Below are 9,657 nucleotides of genomic sequence, written 5' to 3'. Positions count from 1 at the left end.
GATAGCATTTGAAATGTACATGAAGAAAATATCTAATAAAAAATCATATTTTAGAAAAAGCTAGTGAAGTGACTTGAGATTTTCTTACAGGAGTTTGAAAAGATGTTGCTCTAGCTAGATACATCAGCTTGACAGGAGCTAGAGTCATTAGTGAGGAAGTATCCTTAACTGAGAAAAATGCTTCCATAATGTTGGGCTGTAGGCAGGCCTGTAGGATACTTTCTTAATTACTGATTGATGTGGGAGGTGGGCCCAGTGCATTGTGGATGGAGCCATCCCAGTGCTAGTGGTCCTGGGTTCTATAAGGAAGAGGTCTGAATGAGTGATGGAGAGAAAGCAAGTAAGCAGCACTCTGCCCTGGCCTCTGCATCAATTCCTGTCTCCAGATTCTCACCCAGTTAAGTTCCTTTCCTGAATTCAATGATAGACTTTGGATGTGGAAACATGAGCCAAATAAACCTTTCTCTCCCCAAATTACTTCAAGTGATGGTGTAGAATAATTTTGGTCAGAGTGTAGAACATGGGGCAGGAAGTAGAGAAGCCTAGAAGTTTAACTCATGTAAGTAAGTACAGTAGGTAGATAAGAGTAAGCTCTGATGTGATGACCCCCGCCATGAAGCACCTGAAACAAGGAGCCGGCCAACCCAACTCTTCCTCTAAGTCGGCACTTTTTCACAGTTGGAAGTCTGGTACCCTCCAAATCTAGTGGATGGGTTTGGCAGACCGGTGAGTCAAAACTGTGTAGGGCAAGGATGGATGTAAAAGATGCCAGGGAGAAGGTCAGAAGTGAGAAGCCCTGTCATGGCTGATTGCCCATTGCTTTGATGTGGTGACATAAACAGGCCTGCTCACTGAGAACTAACAGGAAAGGAACTGACATGGCAGCCGGGAAAGTGTCCTGTGTGTGGCTTCACTGAGTGAGGAAGGGCTTGGAACTGACATGGCAGCCCGGAAAGTATCCTGTGTGTGGCTTCACTGAGTGAGGAAGGGCTTGGAACTGACATGGCAGCCGGGAAAGTATCCTGTGTGTGGCTTCACTGAGTGAGGAAGGGCTTGGAACTGACATGGCAGCCAGGAAAGTNTCCTGTGTGTGGCTTCACTGAGTGAGGAAGGGCTTGGAACTGACATGGCAGCCAGGAAAGTGTCCTGTGTGTGGCTTCACTGAGTGAGGAAGGGCTTGCAGCAGGGCCTTTGGTTGCCCGTTGTCTTTTCAAGTCTTGGGAAAGGTACTTCTCATTCACTACTGAATGAACGCCTATAGCCTTAGAGTTATATATTTTCTATTATTGTATCTATTGCGCCTGTCTGAAATTTGATAAAATATAGTGTATCAATAAAGATAACTGGTACTGTTGGTCATAGTTGAGAATATGCATTAATAAGACAGCAAGTAGAAAAACATTTAATTATTATTGTTATTATTACCACTTTCGTGGTGCTGATGATTCAGAAATTATTTCAGAATCCATTAAAATCTAGATTGTCTTGACTTTAGTAAATAATAGAAGCTATTTTGAGCAAAGTAATCTATCTTTTAGAATTAAAAAAAGAAATGCTTTTCAATGGAAAGACTGAAAACTTGGAAATTGCGTGTGAACATATGCCAAATGCGTTTGTTCAAAAAACCCTGGGCCACCAGATCTCTGAAGTGGTGACAGTAAGGAAAGGAAATGTAGGAAGCTGGCTAGGGGACTTCCCAGGTGAGGGAGGGTTGCAGGATTAGGGCTCAGACCTCCACTGGGAGCTCGGAGCCAGGCATTTGCACCATGGAGACTTGTCTTCAGCCAGGTTCCTTTTCTAAGATTTTGATCCTAAACAGGAAACAAAATTATCTTTACTTCCAAAGTACATTTTGACAGGTTTGAAAATCTATTTTATAAATGTACTTATTCCTTATATGAAAGATGAAATATATTTTAATACTTTTAGGAGTGAATTCAGCTTTTTAAAATCTAGAATGAGAAATAACAAGATTGGATGGCTACTTCAGTGTACTGAGTTTCTATACAGGCAATATTTCCATAAATATTGATATGTGCTGTAAAGTGCAATAAAACCCCACCATCTCTAATCTTTTAATGCTTAATATACAGATTAAAGACAGCTTTGTCTTTACCAGATATTACATAAACATTCAAGGATGTACTGCTCCAAAGACCATTATTACTATTAATAATACATAACACCAAATCAAACTTCTGCCCCTTGTCAGTTTTTCAATGATTCTATCCTATGTAAATATGGTTGGTTGAAACTGGCTAGTTATTCTTATTTCTTTCAGTTATCCATAAAATATTTCTTTGCTAGGTACAATGTAGGCACATGAAATAAACATAGAGAATACTCAATGACTTCATGGAGTTCATGGACAAGGGTGGGAAATAGTAAAGAAAGAAATGGTTTCTGTGCTTAGGTAAGTCCAGCAGCCACATCCAGGGAGGCAAGAATCATGTGGTTCCCTGGGGGAATGCCTGAAGAGGAAGTGGTGAGCTGCTTAAGGCAATAGGATGGTGCTGGGCTGGAATAACAGGAAAGAACTAGAACTGGTAATTGGGCTTAGTACTGGAGAGGTGAAAATTTGAAAGGTAATTGTAAACAGTTTGCTAAGGATGTGGATTAAATTTGAATGATTTTGAAGAAGAAGCCAGAAGTGAAATCACACAAAAGCAAACTTTGAGTCCTTATGTGGTATATTGTGTATTATTCTAGTAAGGACCTTATTCTACATAAATTTACCCATCCTGCTGCCCAGTAAACACTCTTGAAAGAACTTCATATTATATTCAGTGTTATTTGTTTGGGAGACAAAGTTGGATAAAATACTTTTGATACCTTCAGAGAGGTACCTGCTTCGAATGGGAAAAGGCTTCTGTCCTGGTTCTTAGGCCTCATAGAACAAACCCAACAGAGATGGCATTCTATAGAGGCCTGGGGCAGAAACTAAAGTATTTTTCAGTGTAGGAAGTGTTTATGCTTCCAAATACTGCTGCTATTTTTCTAGAAGGACTTGTAGACTGTAGGGCTGATATAATAGAGACGGGCAGGAAGGAAACAGTACTGGATAGAGGCGAGAATGATTGCCTAACCTGAGTAGGAGCTGGGAAACTGCCTGTTTTGAACAAGAAAGTGATCCCATTCACGGACATGTCCATCAGCTATGGATGGAGAACCAAGCAATCAAAATGCTTAGAGACTATTTGACAAACTTTTATAAATTTTGTTTTTCTTTCCTTCATTATTCTGGATAATTCTATGCAACTCACTAGTATCAGTTCATTCTGATACCTAACACACAGTTGTGGTTCTTTTAATAATTCTCAAGAAATCATTAATTTTGGAGATTTCCTCAAAGTGGTTTGGGTTGCAACTTTGGAGCAGAATCCAGGAGCAATGATTGCATTTGCTCTTCTAGCTAGTTATTGATTCTTTCAGGGTCCAGCTCTCTTAGGACTCTAAAAGTTTAGCTGACATTGACAAGGAACATAATATTGGGCTGAACTCTTCAAACTTGTGGCAGAAAGCACTAAATACAGGGTGGTTATTGGATGTTGTTATTGTCACACTGTGTCAGTTGGGCACCAGGAAGAAGGGGAGAGAATACACCAGTGAACTCCTGAAACAACAAAATCTTTTATTGTTCTCCCCTACATAAGCAGTGTTTCTGATTGATCAAAGCCACCAGACAAGGACTCAGAGCTTTGTATCTTCTGGCAGCCTCAAGTAGGGGCTGAAGCAGGGTTTATAACATAAAGCAGGGTTTATAATATAACAGGCATCTGGACCAAATTAGAGGTATGATTTTTACCAAAAAGGACTCTGGGATTAAGGAGGTTCCCCAGTGTTCCAGCATTGTCAATTAACATTGAATGTCATAAGAACAGTCAAAGTTTTTTTGCCCAACCAATCAAATTCATTTATTCTTCTTGTTGTTAGGAACAGGCATGATGTTTTAGATAACTATTGTTACTTATAGAGGGGGTTGGTAACTTAGATTAAATGGAGTCTGAAGTCAAAATGGCAGCACCTAAGTTCCTTTTATCTGCTTCCAACACTAGCACATGACGATACAGACTACGTTTCCAATTTTAATTCCGGAAATCATACCAAGACCACAGCTAGAACCTAAGGAAACAGAGATGGTGGTGCCCACAGTACAGCTTCCTAGGTGACAGTTCTTTAGACGGGAAGTGTGTGCTGCCCCTGGGATTATACAAAAACGTTCACTCTGATATCTTTAAATTCAGAGCCTTGAAAGACAGTGAGATTTTTTTTTTTTTAATCAAAATCTCAAATGTTTGATATACCAAATACTCAGGAGCCAGATGCTGTGTTGAAAGCCTGTGAACTCGAGAGGCCAAACCTACCTCATCTTGGGACAGGCCTTTAACATAATGGGAAAAAAAAAGGTCTGAGAACTTGACCCAAGCTGTACCCCAGTACCAGGAAAGACCCCACAGCTTGTCCTTGGCCAGTACCCCAGAGTTACTCCCTAGCTTCTTCCAAGCAACAGTTAATCAAAATTAGTCTAGTTGTTTCAGATGTACTTTCAGACCATTTGTGGTTGTTCATGGTCTTGCTTCAGAACATCTGCCTGTTGGCTTACAATAGTCATTCTATTAGATACTTGCCAAGCTGGACACCCCTTCATTTACTCCTATTTCCTGTAAAATCTTGTCCTGCTGAGGGTTCGAGGTTCCTCCACCTTCCAATCCTGCTGTATCAGGGTTGTGTTGGAGGAGAGCCCAAGCCTGAGCTTGTAATAAAGAGACCCTAATGTGATTACATCAGAAATGGTTCCTTTTAGGGTTCGTTAATGCCTCCTGGCACCTCAAGCTCAGAGAGGCAGAGAAAACACCCAGTTGCTCTTCCTACTCCACCAATGTCACAGAAGGAAAACGCCCCTTCTCTTCTGTCTTAAACACCCTTCAACTCAAAGAACATCTTTTCCTCCTGGGTTTCTTATGTTCACTCCCTGTCAACTGGTTGCTTGCTCCACTTCTCTTGACCTACTGTTGACTTTATTTAGCTCTTGTTTACAGAAACCTCTTGTCTTAAAGGTGCATGCGGGGGCTGAGCCACACCACAACAAGAAATCAAATATACTGGAACAGTGGAACATAGTGTATCTTTTTGAGTCAATCAGGAGACTTTGGCTTTTAAAATTCCTGAAGCTGTTGTCAATTCCCTTGTCTCACAAATATTTGGCCATTTGAGAGTTTTTGACAGAGTCATTATGTTTCTAATGGGTTATTTCAACATATCACTTGCAAAAAATGTTATCAAGCATAAAAATATTTATCATTTAGTGAAAAAAATGCTTTTTAGATGATTGCCATATGTTAGGTTCCTGTGTTCAGAATTGTAGCAAGGAAAAAATATTCTCTGATGTCACAGTTATATTCTAGTGAACATTAAGGCTGAAATAGAACATTTTATAATTATATCTACATATACACATGTAATATACACAATAGACCTATATAAATATTTAAACTTACGTATACAAATAAGATAGAAATTTTATACATATGTGTAGATACATACATATACCTATGCACACATAGAAATTTGTGTTCCATATGACTGATTTCTACATATCTACAGAATTAATTATGTTTACCCATCAGACAGCACTTTATAGATTCAACAAACCATGAATCAAAAATATGTTGGAAAAAATTAGAACTGAATTTAACGTGTATAGACGTCTTGTTTTTTAAAATCAGCATACAAAGTAACGAGTTTCATTATGGCATTTTAGCATATATTTTGTTTGTGCTGATTCTTCTCCTCTAGTCCCTTCCCCATCCCTCTGCTACACCATCCCAGTTAGTTTATTTCCTTTCCCAACAGCCCCCATCTGCATGTTACACGTTTTCTATTATATCTATATTTTCTTCTATCTCTCTCCCTTAAGACTTCTTCCTCACTTGTGATTTCCTGACTAGTTTTATAGCCTGTACTCACCCTCACACACAAATATACACATATACAAAAGTTAAAATCTAATATCAGCATTTAAGAGAAACATAATACTTATCTTTATGAGTTTGGATAACTTCATTTAGTATAGCATTTCTCAGATCCATCCACTTTCTGCAAGAGTCGATACTTCAATTCTTTACTGTGGAATAAAATTCTACTATGCATATCCACTATATTGTCTTTAGTCCATAGCTGTATTGACATTCAGGCTAGCTACATTTCCTGGTTATTGTGAATAATGTAGCAGTAAACATTGATGTGTGAGTACTGAGTGTTTCTATGGCTAATATTTAGAGTCCTTTAAATATATGCCCAGCAGCGGTATAGCAGAGTTATTTGGAAGTTGTGCTTTTAGTTTGTGAGAATTCCCCATGTGGATTTATGCTGAATGTACGCTGACCTTTTCCCTTGTCATTATTCCCTAAATGATACAATGTAACAACTATTTACATTTATGCAGTTATTAAATAATCTAGAGATGATTTTAAGTATGTAAGAATCTGTAAGTAGGCTTTATACAAATGCTATTCAATTTTATAAAAGGCCTCCAGCATCAGAAGAGTTTTCAATCTGGGGACCCTTGTGCCAACACCCCTGCAGGTTTCAACACTGTCCACTGTACAACTATGTCTGACAACTAGGGTATGATAACCAGAAGAATATTGTGATGTTTACACTTCACATATTAACAAGAAAGGTAAATGTAGCAAGATTTTTCCCTGTCCAATTACATTGGTGCAGAGGAGGCCTGTGATTGGACAGGGTAAAGGGAGGTGGAGCTAAGAGTTGTAGAGACAGAGAGCATCTCAGAGGAGAGGAGAGTAGAATGGAGGCCGATGGGATGATTTCACAACATTAGAATAATTGGGATAAAGCTTTTATCATTATCAATTGGCTCTGAAATTATTGTATTGGCATCTTGTAAATTATGATTTTATTGATCCATAAATCTGATTGGTTAGCCATAATTATAAGCTTTAAGAGTCTTGATTTTACTGGGTTACTGGGTATTGTGATATCAAACCACGAGGATGGCGGATCTATTTGATTATTGGAATGTGGGACAGAGTTAGCGGGACCCCGTCAGGACATAGCGTTGTGGCCCACCAGTGCTGGTACTAGGGTGTGAACGTGGCCCTGTGGGGGGCTGAAGAGTTGGCGGGTTGAGAGAAGCAGGAGTGTGGAGAGTTGAAAGGTTCTTTTTTGTTACTATTTCCCACAACAGGTAAAACTAATATAATAAGCAAATAAAAGATAATGAAAATGCTTTAATTGAATATCTCTTGGAAGAAGAGAAGAGTGACTGAGATGAAACTATAGACTTCAAAGTCTGAACTGGAAAGGGGGAGCATTTAGAACTGAAGTAGAGACCAGCAAATGTAGCTTGTGGCTTGTGTGAAGGGAGAGCTGAGTACACTTTTCAGAAAAAGATATGAGCAATCAATCACTGGTATGCTAGGTAAACTGGTGAGAAAAGGAGGAAGAATTAGCCATAGCTTCATAATATTTCAAGAAGATATACTCTAGTCAATATATTTGTGAAACCAGACAAGTACTATTTATGATTTGCAATCTCATTGGCAAAAAGTTCTATTTCTGATTGAGAATTTCATGAACCTGAAAAAAAAAAAAAAAGAAAGAAAAGTAAAAGAAATGGGTAAAACTTCTGGGGGCACAGAGACTCAGCCTCTGAGATGATTCCACATTGACTTACAAGGCTTACTCTGAGATCTACTGGATAGGACTTGGTTTTGGGCCTGGCGTGTAGGCAGCTTGGATGCAATGATGTGTATGTATCGGTAGAGGAGGAATGGGCATGTCAGACAGTCTAGTGAGGTCAGTTCTTCTCTGTCCTCTTCTGTTTAATGAGGTATATACCCAACATAGCTATGCGCATCCCAGCAACTATGAGTAGTTTCTATGGATCTCCTATGGGTCCCTGGATGAGGACTCCTCTTAGCCAAGGCCTGTTGAAGGTATTTTCCAACTTCCACCGATCAGCTGAAGGTAGATAGGCCACATGCTCTTCCACAGCTTTCCCTGAAAGCCTTTTCAAATGTATACATTTTCTTGCAAATCTGCCTAATTCAGTCATTATATCAGTATATACTTATGGGACTATAATGACCCAAGATTACGGAGGGAGGGTCGAGGAGAACTTCAGCCCTGGTATGGTGGCTTGAATATTTTTGGTCCATGGAAAGTGGCACTATTAGGAAGTATGGCCTTGTAGGGATAGGTGTGGCCTTGTTGAAGGATGGACGTGTGTTAGGCTTTGAGGACTCCTATGCTCAATCTCTACCCGGTATAGAATGGGAGCCCCCTCCTGGATGTCTGCAGAAGATACAGTTTCCTTCTGCCTGCCTTTGGATTAAGATGTAAAACTCTTGACTCTTCCAGTGCCATGTCTGCCTGCACACTGCCATGTTTCCTGTCATACTAATAATGGACTGAACCTCTGAAACTGTAAGCCAGCCCCAATTAAATGTTGTCCTCTGTCAGAATTGTCTTGGTCAATGGTGTCACTTCACAGCAATGGAAACTCTCACTAAGACACCTGGATACCTCAGATGAAGATGGCAAGAGTTGGCTCCCTACCCTCTCCTTATCTGGTGCCAAAAGTTTGCCCCACCATCAACTCTAGTAAGAATTATTACCCTGACAGTTATCAGGCTTCACTCCTTGTTTGGCCTCATTACATTCCTTCTCTCCAATCCTCACCCTACATCTCCTGAGTACACAGATGTAGCATCTTCCAATACATTACCCCTGTTCTTGCCAATGGTGCGGGGTTATACAACCTTTGCCCCAGAGACCTCTGTTTACCTTCCGCAAGGGCATATTCTCTACCCCCTCCAATAAAGAAACTAGTTCTCTGAAGTTGATCTTGTGTGTGTGTTCTTTGCTCCAGCACTCACCACTGACCATGATCCTTCTTGCACCCACCAGTGCCCAGCTAAGCTTCTCCCCCTCAAGCATGGGTTTGGCTATCTTGATGGACAATCAGACATGGCTGCCATATAATAATTTCCCATATAATAAGCTAATTAAAATTTGTGTAAGAAATAGGAGGTTATAATAATACATGAAAGAAAACAGTATAGAATTTTTACTTAAATAGTGCCCTTGAGAATTACACTGAGTAAAATTCCTTGAAGATTTCATGCTACTACTTGTAAATTTTTGATAAGGCAAAGAATATATATATGGTTTCCAAGTTTCCTAAAGAAATAGTAGTTGAGGCCGGGTGTGGTGGCACATGCCTTTAATCCCAGAACTCAGGAGGCAGAGGCAGGCTGATCTCTGAGTTCGAGGCCAGCCTGGTTTACAAAGTGAGTTCCAGGACAGCCAGGGCTATACAGAGAAACCCTGTCTCGAAAAAACCAAACCAAACCAAACCAAACCAAACCAAACCAAAACAAAACAAACAAAAACAAAAACCAAGAAATAGTAATTGAATATACATTCTTATCAAATTTAAATTCTGGGTTTTATACATCGAAAGTCAGTAATGCTACTATCCATTTTCAGGAGAGTTTCTACAGTCTGTCTCTTAACTTCTTTTTCATTACTTTGATCCCTTTATTTATACTTTCTGGGACAATTCCTTTTATTATTATTATTATTATTATTATTATTATTATTATTATTATTATTATTATTATTATTATT

The sequence above is a fragment of the Mus pahari genome, chromosome 3 (assembly GCF_900095145.1).
Source record: "Mus pahari chromosome 3, PAHARI_EIJ_v1.1, whole genome shotgun sequence".
Taxonomy (NCBI): Eukaryota; Metazoa; Chordata; class Mammalia; order Rodentia; family Muridae; genus Mus; species Mus pahari.
Note: the sequence above shows the minus strand (reverse complement) of the source record.